General features: G+C 36.0%; 1 protein-coding gene across 1 annotated transcript in view; it reads right to left on the bottom strand.

Moving 5' to 3' along the window:
- LOC126831694 (uncharacterized) overlaps positions 1-16429 on the bottom strand; it is a 38054-nt gene extending 21625 nt beyond the window's left edge. Inside the window, exons 1-10 of the mRNA XM_050562351.2 lie at positions 15046-16429; positions 12109-12209; positions 10001-10069; positions 9011-9436; positions 8553-8624; positions 7540-7767; positions 5833-7122; positions 5072-5513; positions 4566-4655; positions 4227-4271 (exon numbers count right to left, since the gene is read on the bottom strand). The gene's annotated coding sequence lies outside the window, so the exon portion shown is untranslated. The remainder of the gene's footprint in view (positions 1-4226; positions 4272-4565; positions 4656-5071; positions 5514-5832; positions 7123-7539; positions 7768-8552; positions 8625-9010; positions 9437-10000; positions 10070-12108; positions 12210-15045) is intronic.
- Positions 16430-16458: the final 29 nt, after the last annotated feature.

The raw sequence follows: 16458 nt of genomic DNA, 5'->3' as shown, positions 1-16458 counted from the left end.
TTTCGAATCGAAGCAATTACAGAAATGAAATAGGGTTTAATATCCGACTGTTTTGCTCCAAACTAGACTAATGAAGATGGGAATACGCCATACAGTGTGCTACGAGGGAAATTTTGCCTGGACAGCGGCACTACGGCCTACTCTTGTATCGAATTCCAACTGTCAAGGGATCTTTTACGTGCATGCCAATGTGTACATGGGACCTCAGTTTTTTGTCTCATCCAAATGACTAGACAGCATCACTGACAAGGGGAGAACCACAGCGGAAAATCTGGATGAACTTTCTAGGCCAATGCAGGGATCTTACACCAGACCTCCAGGCTAGCGAGCCAGCGTCTTACCCACTTAGCCACCGTGCCCCCCTGACTCAATTACAGACCTTATGATGTAAAGCGCACACCTTAAAACCATTCAATCACCCACCTGGAAACCATTAGAGGTGTAAGAATCTGAACCAGAATGACCGATAAAATTCATTTTGTTTGAAAATTAAAAAAACAAATTTGTTGAGTCCTTTCAATAATTGCGTAGAGGTAGGTGTCTTAGCAGCAGGAGGAAATCAGGGCACCTTATAAAACCCTTATGGAAACTCGCCTTGTCACATGCAAGGTTGGGAAATGAAATAGGCTAATGAAGACAGTTCTACACCAGTGTGCTATGAGTGAATTTTGACCAGACAGCAGCACTACAGTCTACTCATATTGAATTCAAACTGTTGGGGTATTTTTTATGTGCACACCAATGAGTACATTCAACCACCCACAAGGAAACTAAATAGATGGGTTAGAATCTGTCAAATCATTTTATTTAGAAATTAAAATACAAAACAAAATTAATCTTTAACCAGCAGCTATATAAAGATATATTTTTAAGTTTCATTAAAATTGCATAAAAATTGTGACCTCTAGAGGGTCCATAACCTTTGTATTACATACTTATACACAATTTGCGTAGAAAGAGCGGCCATTTTGTTGGGCAGATTCATTTGGATTTTCCCAAAACTACAATTCATCCTGCATTATGGTGGAATGGTGATATATCTAAACGGTTTTTAAAATCGGAAAAAAAATTGTGACCATCTAGAGAATCCACAAGCTAAAAATTCGATTTTTCTACCAATCAGGGGCCTTAATCCAGGAAATTACGTTCAGATATGTGTGATTATCAAAAGGAACCAAGATCTTTATTATAACCAGCGGCTGCCAGGCAGGATACGCCCACATTTTCGAGAGATGGATAGAAAACAAGCTAAAACGAAAGTGATTTTTCCTACAATCAAGGGCCATAATTCAGGAAATTACAATTCGATATGCGCAAATATCGAAAGGAACCAAGATCTTTGAGTTATAAACTTACATTTCAAGTTTCAACAAAATCGGATAAAAATTGTGACCTCTATAGGGTCCACAACCTTGATATACCATATTTTTATGCAATTTGAGAACGAGGGGCGGCCATTTTGTCTGTCAGTTTTGGGCCGATTTCCACGAAATTCGGACTCAGTCGTCCTTAGGGTGTAACGGTGATATAATAATACGTTTTTTTAAATCGGATAAAAATTATGACCTCTATAGGGTCCACAAGCTAAAAACTTGATTTTTCGTACAATCAGGGGCCATAATTCAGTAAGTTACGGTCCGATATGCGCGAATATCGAAAGGAACCAAGATCTTTGGGTTATAAACTTATATTTCAAGTTTCAACAAAATCGGATAAAAATTGTAACCTCTGATATACCATATTTTTACGCTATTTGAGAGCGAAGGGCGGCCATTTTATCTGTCAGTTTTTGGTCGATTTTCACGAAATTCGAACTCAGTCGTCCTTAGGGTGTAACGGTGATATAATAATATGATTTTTTAAATCGGATAATAATTATGACCTCTATAGCATAGGGTCCACAAGCTAAAAACGTGATTTTTCGTACAATCAGGGGCCACAATTCAGGAAGTTACGGTCCGATATGCGCGAATATCGAAAGGAACCGAGATCTGTGGGTTATAAACTTACATGTCAAGTTTCAACAAAATCGGATAAAAATTGTGACCTCTATAGGGTCCACAACCTTGATATACCATATTTTTAAGCTATTTGAGAACGAACGACGGCCATTTTGTCTGTCAGTTTTGGGCCGATTTTCACGAAATTCGAAATCAGCTGTCCTTATGGTGTAACTGTGATATATTAACACAGTTTTTTAAATCGGATAAAAAGCAAAAAAACGCGCTTTTGCGTACAATCAGGGGCCATAATTCATGAAGTTACGGTCCGATATGCGCGAATATCGAAAGGAACCAAGATCTTTGTGTTATAAACTTACATTTCAAGTTTCAACAAAATCGGATAAAAATTGGGACCTCTATATGCTATTTGAGAACGAACGGCGGCCATTTTGTCTGTCAGTTTTGGGCCGATTTTCACGAAATTCGAACTCAACCGTCCTTAGGGTTAAACGGTGATATAATAATACGGTTTTTTAAATCGAATAAAAATTATGACCTCTATAGGGTCCACAAGCCAAAAAACGCGTTTTTACGTACAATCAGGGGCCATAATTCAGGAAGTTACCGTCCGATATGCGTGCACTGTATTAGAAATAACAAGAAACACCGTGTTAATTAAAAAAGATAAATACATGTAGTTAAAACAATAAATAAATATTTTTACAATGTAGATTGTGAAATAGTATCATCAGCTAGAAAACGCATCCATTAGTATAAGGAACAAATACACAAAACCGAGCGAACTGGGATAAATTTCTGTTTGGTCATGTTTTAGATAATTGTAATCTTGTAAAATAATCCTACATCATCGCACATGCTATTTTTTTCGCACATGGTTAGTTTGTTCTGTGGCTGACAATTCGTGAATGTTAAACGTATTCCAGTCAATGCAGCATACCCCATTCACACCAAATTGATATTACATTATTCATTGGCCTGTTGTGGATTTTAAAGATAGATTGCCAGACAACGAAACATACGCCTACAGCAGCTAAGTCGTCCGTGCAGTCAAAAAGGGGTGTCACATATTTATTTTTTTTGCCCGTAAGGAGAGAGAAATGGGGTTTAACATCCACTAGACACAAACTATGTCATTTCGGGACTCACATGGTTCAATTTTATTTCAAAAATTTGCTTGCGCGTAGGGGTCCTTAGCAGTGGGAGGAAACCGGAGGACCCGGAGAAAACCCACGAGGTTGGATAGGCTACCCTACACCTTGTCACGTACAACCGGGGAATCGAAACCACACCAGTTGACTCAACGACAGACCTTATGATACAACGCACACGCACTAACCATTCGGCCATCGAACCCCCCTTGTCGGTAAGGAAAACATTTACAACACACTAAAATATAATTACAAATAACAAACCCATTAAGTAATTGTCATACTTGATTGGCTTCTAATTCTGCCCTATACTGATTGGCTTCTAATTCTGCCCTATACTGACGTTGAGTACTAAAAACATTAAATATCAAGGGCCATAAATCTGGAAGTCATTATCAGAAATTATTGAAAATCAACAGGATTCTATCAGCAAATAGGCTTAAAATACATTTATCCATATACCAATCCACCATTTCTTAATAAAAATTGGCATTGAAACGATCTGATTTGTATGCATCGTAAATAAACAGGTTTACATATATTCAGGAACAATATATTATGACGTGCAAAGTCTCTCTCGTATCCGCCCATTTTCATTGACTCATTCAACTTCTTACACAAAGAATCCAGTGTGCAAGTCAGTTACCGACTTTCGACCCTTGGGATCAAGTTAGATGAACACCCGAGCTTGCGCAATTGAACACTTCGAACGCTGGCGCGTTCTCAGTGTACAACCTTGCACGAGCTCGGGTGTTCATCTAACTTGAACCCCTCTGTCTCAGTCGATAACCCTTACTTAGCACCTCTCAAAAAGGGCTAACACATGGTTTAATTTTATTTCACTAATTCGCTTGTGCGTAGGGGTCTTTAGAAGTGGGAGGAAACCAGAGGACCCAGAGGTTGGACAGGCGACCCTACTCCTTGTCACGTACAACCGGGGAATCGAAACCACGCCAGTTGACTCATTGACAGGCCTTATGATACAGCGCGCATGTGCTAGCCATTTGGCCATCCAATCTCTCCATCCTCCCCTTCACAGGGATCGAACGTGAAAACTAACTGATTCACTGTGACTCCCCCGAAAATTTTAACACAATATAATTCATGTACAAACCTGTTGCTGTGCTGGTAACATCCTCTTCCACAGTTAATTCTTCATCTGAAATAAAGAAATTAATGGATTAAAAAAAAAAAACAGTTCAGAACTGATTACAATTTCTAATTACACACACAACAAAGGACATAAGCATTGTGACATTATTGCTTTTCCAATTTAGATACAGGGTTTCCGAATGATAATGTAATTGTAGGAAAATAAATTTTTACATTCTGGTAAAAGAAAGCTACAACTGAATTTGAATAGATCTTAAAGATAATCTTAACCACAGCAATACACATGTTTATTTTCTTGAAAGAGTAGTCATTACAAAATAATTTCAAAGGAACAGCATACCTATTTCCTCTAAATTTGTTTCCTGGGTTTCAAGTTCATTATCACCATGATCGTCATTTAACTCTTCACTGTCGATGGAGAATCGGATTTCTGAAATGAAAAAAATAAAAAATAAATAAATTGCATTTTAGTAAAGTAAAAATTTTGTCTTGTTACAGGATCCAACTCGTGGGTTTTCTCCGGGTCCTCCGGTTTCCTCCCACTGCTAAATACCCCTATGTACAAGCGAATCAATGAAATAAAATTGAACAATGTGTTAGTCCCAAAATGACCTAGTTTGTGTCGACTGGGTGTCAAACCCCATTTCTCTCTCTCTTGTTACAGAAGAAAAAGAACCATTCTGTGTCCGCATAATCCACAGCAAATGTATAATTTTCTGGAGTACACAGTAAGGATAGAAGTACAGTATACAGCATTTTTAATCTAATTTTTAACTAACAGAATTAGTTTTGAGTTACGGAGGGGTTTGGGTGGGTAATTACACAGCTCATCAATAATAAACTAACCGTCAAGATCAATTGAAGACAGGCTTCGTCCTTGAAATTTACTGAGGGTGCCATTTTCAAGGGCGATCAAGGCTCGTGCAACCTTGGTCCTTTCTAAGGTTGAAGTCATGGTTCTGTAAATATCAGTGTGTGTAGCCACGGAGTGGCCCATGTGATCTGCGACCAGTTTCAATTTATCCCCAGTCATATCAAGGAGCTGTAAAAGGGGGTACTCGATTGAATGTTCCGGAATTGAATTCTCTCAATCCCAAAAATAGTGACAATCGAGTGAAAAGGTGGATTTCGGGCTACAACGCATGCGTCGACTGAATCAGTAAGTATCTCAACCAACCATGCAGCCGATACATTTTAATTACGTCCTCTAACCATGTCTGGCTCCAATAGAACAAATACTTTCCTTAGACCTCTTGTACTTTTTCCCAGTACCTCAATCAAATCCATTCTGAAGTGAAAATTAAAAAAATAATAAATATCTGAATGCTTTCTTTGAAAGTATATCTGCAAATGAAATGGGGTTTAATGTCCTTCTGTTCTGTTCCTAAACTGGGCTGAAGACGGGCATACACCATACAGTGTTATAGGAGGGAAATGTACTCAACTTTCAATCACTGTTTATAAGAAATATCTTTGATCCAGAAACACAAAACTTTGCTCATGGTTTCTTATTGATGTATTTGATACATTAAAACAACAAAAGTTTTATACAGAGTTATATTTTAGTGAAAATAAGGCAAACAATTTTGAGTAAATTCTTAACTTACATGTAAGTCTAAGAATGCTTTGTGAACTCGGGGCCTGACCTCCAGGCTACTGAGCCGGCGTCTTACCCACTTAACCACTGTGATCCCCCAGCAAAATCAGTGTCAGAATTAGAGCCATGGAATGGGAATGTAAAATATTGCTGGCACTACAGCCCATTATGCTGAGGCTTCTTTTACGTGCACACCAATGTGTACATGGTTTTTGGTCAATGCAAATGACTAGAAAAATGAATGAACAACCACAAATTAGAGAGACAGTACTTTAGCCACAGATTCATTGAATCTTCCCTAACTGTTTCTTTACCTTTTAGCAAGAACTCTTTCTGAGGTATCCAGCATATCAATTTCTTCACTAGTACTGTCTCCTGAAAGACGTTTTTTAAAATCTATTATTTTCAGTTCCTTTACCTCTGAAATACACCTTTTATTGAATAACACAATACGTGTCATCACGATTTCTGCTAATTTCACCCACTCTTCCAATGAAGGCTTAAAGTTTCTGGTCTGTTTTATTTCATTGCTTAAGAAATCTTTAAATTTGACAAGGTCTTCAGTATTTGGTAGCTCTATTCTTTTGTTGATCTGTCGTAAACGGAGACGCCTGTGAACAACAGCCGACACTTTACCATTCCAGTGGGCATTGTACAATTCTTTAAAATACATTGCTTCTTGTTTCATGATTGGGTTTTCAGTTTTAATGGCTAGGCTAATTTTTAAAGGGCATATTTGTTTCAAGTAATATCCTAAGGTAAGGGCCAAATTTGGTGAATCACTTTCACGAGATAATTCTTTTACTTTTTCAGCGTTTGTGAACTCTTTGCCACATATGAATGTTTTAAAAGGCACAAAACGGAACTTGTTTTGGTTGAGCTTTTTTAGTAATCTTGCAACACTTCGAACTTTTGTTATTATATTGTCTTTGTCTTTTCTTTTCTGTTCTTCTTCTGTTCCTAACTTGTCTAATAAATTTGAAGCAAACTTTTTAATCAGTTCATCATTTTCACAAATCTTTTTTAATCCTGGTTTTTTGCTGGTTTCTTTCAACTTAGCTCTTTCAGTATCATCTTTCCGATTACACAAAAAACTTTGGATCATAGCTCTTCCGTTTCTCAAGAAATTTCTATCACAATCATCGGGTCTCATACAGCAATTTTTTGCATGTGTCCAAAGAGTATCATCTTTAATAAATGACAAACAGAATTCACAAGGCACATAGTCAATAGCATTCTGATTTTGTTTCATATTAGGCCTTCTTTTCACAATTAATTCAACACTGCCCTTTTGCAGTACCTGCAAAATAGAATTTATATTTGGATTACATAACTATTTGATAAGATGACTATACTAGTGATGGTACAGTAATAGGTTTCAATATCGGTAATTGGCCGATAAATGCATTATCGTAATAAACCTGTATTGACCGACGATACAAATAGAACCATATCAGCTCTTGAAATTTGACAAGCAAAATGAAATGAATGAGGTTTCACTTCCTATTATTCTGCAAAGACAGGAATAATGAAGGGAATTGGATCAGCAAAGTACTATGATACGTGTATACAGATCCAAAAAGATATCTTGAATGTTTACGAGATATGCTCCGATAATATAAATTGGACAGGAGTCCATTTCTATATCTTTCCTTAGCATTTCCTTTTCCATTGAAAACTTGACTAAAGACCCATATAATGGAACTTATGAAAATACCTCAATATTGTGATGATAGTTGCCTTCATTTTGTACTTTTAATAAAAGATATTTTCTCTTTTTTGATTTAATAGGTGAATCAATTATTTCTTTTCCTCTATCCTCATCTCTATGAGCTGCTAATATCTTTTGACATTTTGGACTTGTACTGGTTCTTACAAAATAAACAATAATCTATTTTGGAATAATTTCTTTTTTCCTTGATCTTTTTATATCCATAAACGGTAACTGAAATACACAAAATTTTATATAATATCAATACATAAAATGTTATATAATAATACATAAAATTTTATATAATAACAATTTACAATATAGCCATCACGAAAATAAGGATGACATTTCTCAGCTAATAAATGTTATGGTCAGTCAGTTTAATCTTAACGCACTGGACATTGTAAACTGCTTATATGACAACATCAAACCGCCCAAATAGCAGATCTGGATTATGGAAGAAATAAATGATAACCGACTACCTAATATATAATTAAAGTTCGACCATGCGGGTTGTACATTTTTTTTATAAATACATGTATATACTGAAATTAAATTGCCATTTAAAACGAGAAGTTCCAAGACTGAATAATCTGACAAGTTATAATGGGAGTTCACGTGAGAGGTCAAACAAGAGGATTTTGACCATGACGTCAGACATTGATTAACTGATCAGCGTTGATGTTTCTAGTGGTTTACCCACAGTTCCGGGCATCAAAAGGTCAAGAGCTCGCCGTAACAGACCGTTTCAATGGCTAATGCCTCACATTATCCAGAATACGTCAATGATAACAACTCTTCCAGATCCTAGTGTAGTAAAGACAAGTAAAACTAAATTTTGAACTAAAAATAAGAAACGAAATAGGATCTGTGTTTTAATCAGATTGCTAGGAATGGGGAATATTTTCTGTTTGCACAAAATATAATAAAATGACATCAGAATAGTGGAATAAAGTATTTTAAATTGGTCTCATTTCAATGCTGAAAAACGAGTTGAGATGAAATGAAATTTGACTTACTGTCCTTATAAAGATATCTTTTATTAGCTTTATATGACCAGTCACTGTGATCCTCTGAATGATTGGAGATACCTGAAATTCAAACAATTACAAAGGTGAACATTGTACTTAATGTTGTGTTGTGAAATGTAGAATAAAAAGGATAAGTTAACGTTTTAGAGTAACCATGAAAGGATTTCTTATTGCCAACTGAATTTTGAGGCACTAAATGTTGAAATAAAAGGTACTATATCTGATAAAAATGATTCACAACTTTATAGATACCCAACTATATAGATTCCCAACTAAAATTGTGCTAATCAATTTTTCCATCGGCTCGCAGTAACATCGGAAATGGGTCGCAAAGTGCGATGCACACCCGGTTATTTTGTTCACTGGTGGGGATGGAAACCAATTTAACATCTTTAAATTAATAAATACAACTATGCATAAGCATTCACATAATCAATGTATCTTACCTTGCTTTGAACTGTCGCTTTTGTTGTTCAGGTGTACCGACATATCAGGAAATGCACCTTGAAATGGTAATATGTCCGATTCAGCATCAGATTCATCAGATGCTGGAAGATAGTCTTCATCGAGTGACATTGGTATCTACCTGGTGGGTGACATTTGTATCAGTATCTGTCTGGTGTGTGAGATCAGTATTTGCCTGGTGGACGACACTAGTATCTGCCTGACTGATGACATTGGTATCTACCTGACTGATGACATTGGTATCTGACTGGTGGGTGACATTGGTATCTGTCTGGCTGATGACATTGATACCTGGTGGGTGACACTGGTATCTGACTGGGTGTCGTGGGTGTCTAACTCAGTGTTTCAGGCATCTGTCTGCATGTCTTTGTCATCTGTCTGTAGGTCATTATATCTCTCCTGTTTCCCTGAAAGATTCATTATCCAGTATAAATTATATCACTATCGATCTCATACCATAATATAATCTAATATACCATAATATAATCTAATATACCATAATATAATCTAATATAATCTAATATACCATAATATAATCTAATATACCATAATATAATCTAATATACCATAATATAATCTAATATACCATAATATAATCTAATATACCATAATATAATCTAATATACCATAATATAATCTAATATACCATAATATAATCTAATATACCATAATATAATCTAATATACCATAATATAATCCAAAAACAAATCAATGGTGTCCTTGGTGCATTTGAGGACATTATTAATGCAGAAGAGGACATTATTACACAGTTGCATCATTATGAATCCTAATACTCTGGAATAACTCATTTGCATAAGATTAGATCATACTAACACCCCCCCCCCTCCCCAAGAATATCAACTATGTCATTACTTATAATTGTTCTAACAATGGAAATAAATTTCATCATCAAAGTGACATGCAAACAGGATTCCCAAATAATAAACTGAAAATTTCCAATGTAAAATTACCTTCTGCAATTTTTATATCTTGTTTGAATTTTCTTACTAAATCGGCCCTTCTGAGTCTCTTTAGTTTGACTGAAAGAAATAGAAGTAGAAAGATCAAATCTCAGTCTTATTTCTCTTTTTAATTCATAAAGTTTAGATGGAAATAATTACTTATACAGTAAACTTCGTGTAAGTCGGATCTAAGGGGACTGACCAATTTTATCCGAGTTAAGTGAAGATGAGTTAGCCAAAGACTGAAATTCAATCTTAGCTTGATTAGAAGTAAACTGCAAGAGCCGGATAATAATTGATTCAAAGGCACATTTCAAGCTTTTATTCGTATATGCGAGTAGATAACTTTCGTTTTGGTGCTAGTAGATAACTTCCATTTTGTCGCCATCTTTGAAAAATGTCCTAAATTTTCCCGGAAAGTGTCTCGTACAGCAGACAGCGGGTTTCGAATTTTTTGGGAAAAATCTATAATTGCATCGCATCAAATAGGCTGATTTGAGTCAAAATGATAAGAGGAAAGAATTTTGGAGCTCTGTGCATGGAATACCTAACCGCGATTTCATCAGGATGAAACAGTCAAATTCTGAAGATACTGCCAATCCGATTGGGTGAAGGAAAAAAGCCAGAAGTAGATCAAATGGACCAAACATTTTGATCCGTGTTGAGCGAAGATCCGACTTAGGAAATCCGACTTACGCACGGAAATTTAATAAGAAAAACGTGCAGGATCAAAGGGTCCAAATGATTTTTTCTGAGTTGAGCGAAGATCCGACTTATACGAATCCGACTAATGTGAGGTTTACTGTATTGCCTTTAAAATTTTCAAAATCTGTAATATAATATTTAAAATAGAATTAAAAAAACATAGTTTAACAAAAATACTATATATTCCTCTTAAAAGAATGGGTGTATAACAAGGGGGATACCGATTTTGGATCATTCGCATAAGGTTCTAACAAAGCCTTGTTTACGATTACGAGCCAAATGTTGAAGACAGACCTACACATGTGACAACCAACAATACATGCCTATGTATGCATTATCTGGGCATACAATATAAAATAAAACAAAATAAAATAAATGGCAAATTAAATTAGATTGCTTCTGTCTAACCAATAATTCTGAACTGGGCTCGCGCTGGCTTTTAATTTTTTTTCACCAAAATTTTATATTGAAAAATGGTACATACACCATCGGTGATTATCAATCAACTAATGATTAGTATTACCAATTGACAGGTCCAGATTATCATCGAGTTGATCTATAGTATGTCGCCATGTAGTTATATGATGGACACGCAAAACTATGGTCAAACTAGGATCATACAATTAGAATTTAAAGATTTTTTTCCACCTGTTCCCCCCCCCACCCAAAATCACCAGAACCCCAAAACGTTATCGCCCAAATAATTGGCACATTCAAATGTTAATCACCACTTTCATATTTTTATTACTAGTGGTGACTTGAGCGACAGACAGCGCCAGCCCTTATTCTGAAATATTCAAGGCCCATTATATTGTATTTAGCGGAGAAATGAAAACAAAAACATTCTAATGGAAACCTGAATCAACAACATAAATCGCTTTAACAAAATGAAAATAAACTAAACAATTCTGCCTCTTCCTGGAGACATTTCTAAACACAACCTGGACTATACCTTTCGAATTTCTAATCAACTCTTCTTTTTCAGGAGTGTTAAAGTATTTAAAATGACCTTTTTTCAGCCTTTTTACATAAAAACAATTTATAGCTTAAAACGAGATGACAGGCTGAATCTATTTGAATACATGTGTCTGGCCTTCACATTTTAATAAGCACTAATTTTCTCGCAATAAATTTACATCTATGCACCAAAACCTGAAGCCCAAATGAACTAATCCTGATGCCCTGCTTTTCAGCACCAACCCACCAAAGTTTCAACTGCCAAAAAACCCTAACAGCCCAGTTTTATGAAGTTAAGCATGATGTAAACAAGCTGAAACTCAAATATTGTAAGAATTTCCACTGATCAATTATGTATCAAGTATTGTCAATGGGGCTGATAAATGACGTTTGAAAAAAACCCAATTCACAAATATCTTGAAATTGAAAACTTGTTAGTTCTTTGAAATACTTACTGATTACCCTTATTCCAAAAGGTGCCTTGCATCTTTCCTCTTCCTCGGTCATGGACCTCACCCAGCCACCATACACCCATATCTAGCTTTATCCAACAAATCTTTAATAAGAATAAACAAAATGAAAGTAGATATATAAGAGAGGGTAGCCTATAATATAATCTGCAGTTAGTCAAACCAGACCCAAGTTTCACTGTCACAGCAGTCGTAGTTGGACAAGTCAGGAATGTGATTTTTGCAGCTCTGCCTAAATTTACATATTAAAGTAGCTAAGTCTCTAACTCAATATCATCCAAAGTCTTACACGTTGAAAACACGAATTGTTTGTCAATTCAAATCAACATTGACGTTGTGATCTTACCGGGAAAAGGTAGGCTTCTGATATCCAATATTTAAGATAAAATAAACATTTTACCATTGGTCCACGAATCGTGTACCATATTGCGTTTCAGCGTCATGTGTAACAAGTGACCAGAAAGAACGAGGCTTGACATATTCCACAACTCATTGAAACGGTGATGCATGCGCAATACTGAATAGACTGGAATAACCAGACGCTAGAAATAGCGATTCGGTTGAGACTCATGCCGTATTTCGCTGGAGATAACTGATTTGAAATTAGAGTCAAACGGAAACAATTGAATGTAAATCAGTTTATATACATTCAGATTACATTATTATATGCGTTGCGACCCATTTAGGTCAATTTCTAGGTGCCAAATATTAGCGATTTAGCTCCTTTAACTGTTGAGTAAAATAAAAATAAATTGAAATGGAATGGTGTTTAAGGTCCTGCTGTTCTGCTCCATCCAGACTAATAAAACACTAGGGACCGGGTATCATTCAGATTTGATGAAAAAAGGAAAGAAACTGAGCTTACCAACTATAATCTAATACAAATATTCAGTTAATAGATTGCCATGCAGAAAGTATTAAATACCATCAAGATTCATCAAATAACGCCCAGTTTGTGCTACTGTTTAGTTTAAGAAACACCATTTAGTTTTTGACATCGGTCATCTAGTTTATGACCATTTAGTTTAGTTTTGATATTGGTCATCCAGTTTATGACCATTTAGTTTCATAAACTAGACAACCGATGTCAAACTAAACGGTAGCACAAACTGGCAGTTTTTGATGAATCTTGATGGTATTTAACACTTTCCGCATGGCAATTTATTAACTGAATATGTGTATTAGATTATAGATGGTAAGCTCAGTTTCTTTCCTTTTTTCATCAAATCTGAATGATACCCGGTCCCTAGTGAAAACAGATGTACACACATAGCCATGTTATGAGTGCAATTTGTGCAGACATTAACACTGCAGCCCGCGTTCATATTTTAGTTATAATTACAACTGTCCAGGGGAAATGATGAGCCGCTGGAGAATCTTTGGCACTTTCTCATCTTCGCTAGAATTGAACCCTGGACCTCCAGGCTGACATGCAAGTACCTTTCGCAGAGCCACCTGATCTAATTAAAAAATTAATTCATACTTTGCTTAAACTTGTGTTTACATGCTTAAAAAATGGGGTCTTGATAGTTATGCAGGCCCTTGGATATGGGATACAGACTACAGACTTCTTTATTGGTTGTGTTTGTGATCGTAAATAACACTACAGTAATAATGGTTTCACAACTTTATTACTAAGTTGTACTGGCTTTTCCGGTTCCTCGTTCTCAACGGTAATGACTGGTAAGAATTTCTGGGTGAGCTCTAATCCAGCTCGCCTCTACACCCTAATTTATACCCCCTACTTTCTGCAGGTCTTCAATAACCTTGACATGAATTTCCACGCCATATAAGGAATAAAACTCTTTATTTCCCACAAATAACATAGGAAACATTAGCTACTTTTCTCTATCAACCATAGGTCAATAAACAGCTAGAATTTGATGACTATTTTGACAATTTAACCAATACATCACAGGGTTTTTTACGAATAACTATATCCACGTTCATTTAGTACGTGTGATATAACTTTATAGACAAAATTGAAGAGACAATTTATAAAGACCCACCATTGTCTCAAGGGGCAAAGTGCGACATACATGTAAGCATTTACAGCGAAGTCAATTAGAGGTTAATAAATCCAAATAAAGTGCCAAAATAAATCTATATTTAAAGTGTTAGGCCTACATATAGTAGGGTGACCTGTGAACATTTTCCCTACAGAAAGTTGGACTTCACATGGCTAACCACGCAGTATGATAAAACTCTGTGCTAGAGTCTATGAGACTAAATAGCCACTGCACGTGCAATTATTTACACGTCTATCAACTATTACGGCCGTAAAAAAACTATTGTTGACGAATCTGAATAGCAGCAATATTAAGCTTTTTGGTTATTACAGCAGCTTTAAAAATTACGTTTGTTTTATTTTTTAAATTGCTTTATCATTAACTGTACCGTTAGGAGATTCATCTTTTGGTTAAGTACAAATAATATCACTGAAACACTCCGTTACCGTAGGCAAGAACATGATACTAGCATGCGCAGTAGTTTCATTTTATTTTTACAAGGTTCTTAAAACAATTGTTGACTTGCCTAACGTGTGTGTTTCTTCAATTTCTTTTTCCAGTTTTCTGTTATGTTTCGTAAAAAAGGAAGTCTTGATTATCTTGGCTTGTCAATCAGACGTAGAATGGTCGGTTGACTGGTTAAGCGAGACTAATTTCAAAAGAAGGGCATGTAACCTATTTTTTACTCACAAATGCCCAGATGTTATGGCCAAAACTTTCAGTGTATTATACTATTATTTATGGATGGTCAAATGGTCATAGCTTATTAAGTACAAGATGACGGTTTATTTAGTGACTATAAATGTGCGAAACTGATTTAATTCTTGGTATATATACAAATATTGTGGTGTAATTGTCGAGACATTTATTTATGGTGGGTCACCCTACATCATATAGACCTAAATAAACTAACCTTTGGTATGGCCACGATATGTCCAAAACGAATATGTCACAAGTTGGCCAATATTCCAATAAATTGCAGCTGACAACTGAAAATTCACAAAAGAAATTCATTATTTAATATTTGTAGCTTCGAAGTTAAGAACTGAAAATTCACAAAAGAATTCATCTAGGCCATTCTTCTTATCTAACCTTAAGATATTCAATTAGCTAGGCTACCATAAAGTGGTATTTCATGTCTAAGTTCTTTGTAGTGTAGGCCTAAAACAAGTTTGGGAATGTTCCAATTGATCAAAAATTCTCATAAGCCGGACAGGCAAATTCATAGAGAAATGGGGTTAAAGTGTACGTCCACTCAACACAAACCAGGTCATTTCGGGACTAACATGTGGGAATGTTCCAATTGATCAAAAATTCTCATAAGCCGGACAGGCAAATTCATAGAGAAATGGGTTAAAGTGTACGTCCACTCAACACAAACCAGGTCATTTTGGGACTAACATGTGGTTTAATTTTATTTCAATAAGTCGCTTGTGCGTAGGGGTCTTTAGCAGTGGGAGGAAACCGGAGGACCCGGAGAAAACCAACGAGGTTGGACAGGCGACCCTACTCCTTGTCATCACGCCAGTCGACTCAATGACAGGCCTTATGATACAGCACGCACTAACCATTAGGCCATCCATCCCCCTTCTCGTGTCCAATAATGAAACCTTCCTTGTCTTGTGCACCATAATAACCAACTGCTTTCGTTTGTTCGATTGACTTCACTTAGTTTTGAGCATGGGGAAATGTTAATTATCCTACAGAAAAACTACCTAGAATAATATTTACTAGTCAAACTTACCTTTGTCAACGCAAACTAAGTCTACGATTTACATGTATTTTGCAGCTTCTTTTCTCCCAAGTAGCCTCGAACACCTTAGACTGTATAGCAGTCTCGAACATAGACTGGATGACCTGCTCTAATACGTCAGACTCGCTCCTAAGTCACTCCTTTTCTGACTTGCATATAGACTATAGCGCAGGAACAAGCCTGACGTCATTTAGAGCAGGTTGTCCAGTCTATCTCGAACATATTTTGTGGGTCATATATACCATCAGCCAATCAGCTTCACCCGAACAGTAGACTCGGAATTTAAAGCAGCATCCACGATTCAGAGAGATTGACAGAAATGTGATATGTGGTCTAAGGGGAGACAACTATCGGAAATATCAATATAAAACCGAAATATGCACCAATTGTTAAAAACAACCTATTTTGGCTGTAGATTCAAATTTAAATCAAGATAAAAACAAGGTTTTATATAGTGACTACCTGACGTTCTCATACATAGTAGTTTTGTTAAAGAAATTTCTTCTTATTTGTGTCAGAATTCTTTAGTGTCAGTTGTATGAACCGACTCAATGAATGCTCAATGAACGAGGC

The sequence above is a fragment of the Patella vulgata genome, chromosome 9 (genome assembly GCF_932274485.2).
Source record: "Patella vulgata chromosome 9, xgPatVulg1.2, whole genome shotgun sequence".
Lineage (NCBI taxonomy): Eukaryota > Metazoa > Mollusca > Gastropoda > Patellidae > Patella > Patella vulgata.
The sequence above is the reverse complement of the archived record's forward strand: the minus strand, read 5'-3'. Positions and strand labels throughout refer to the sequence as shown.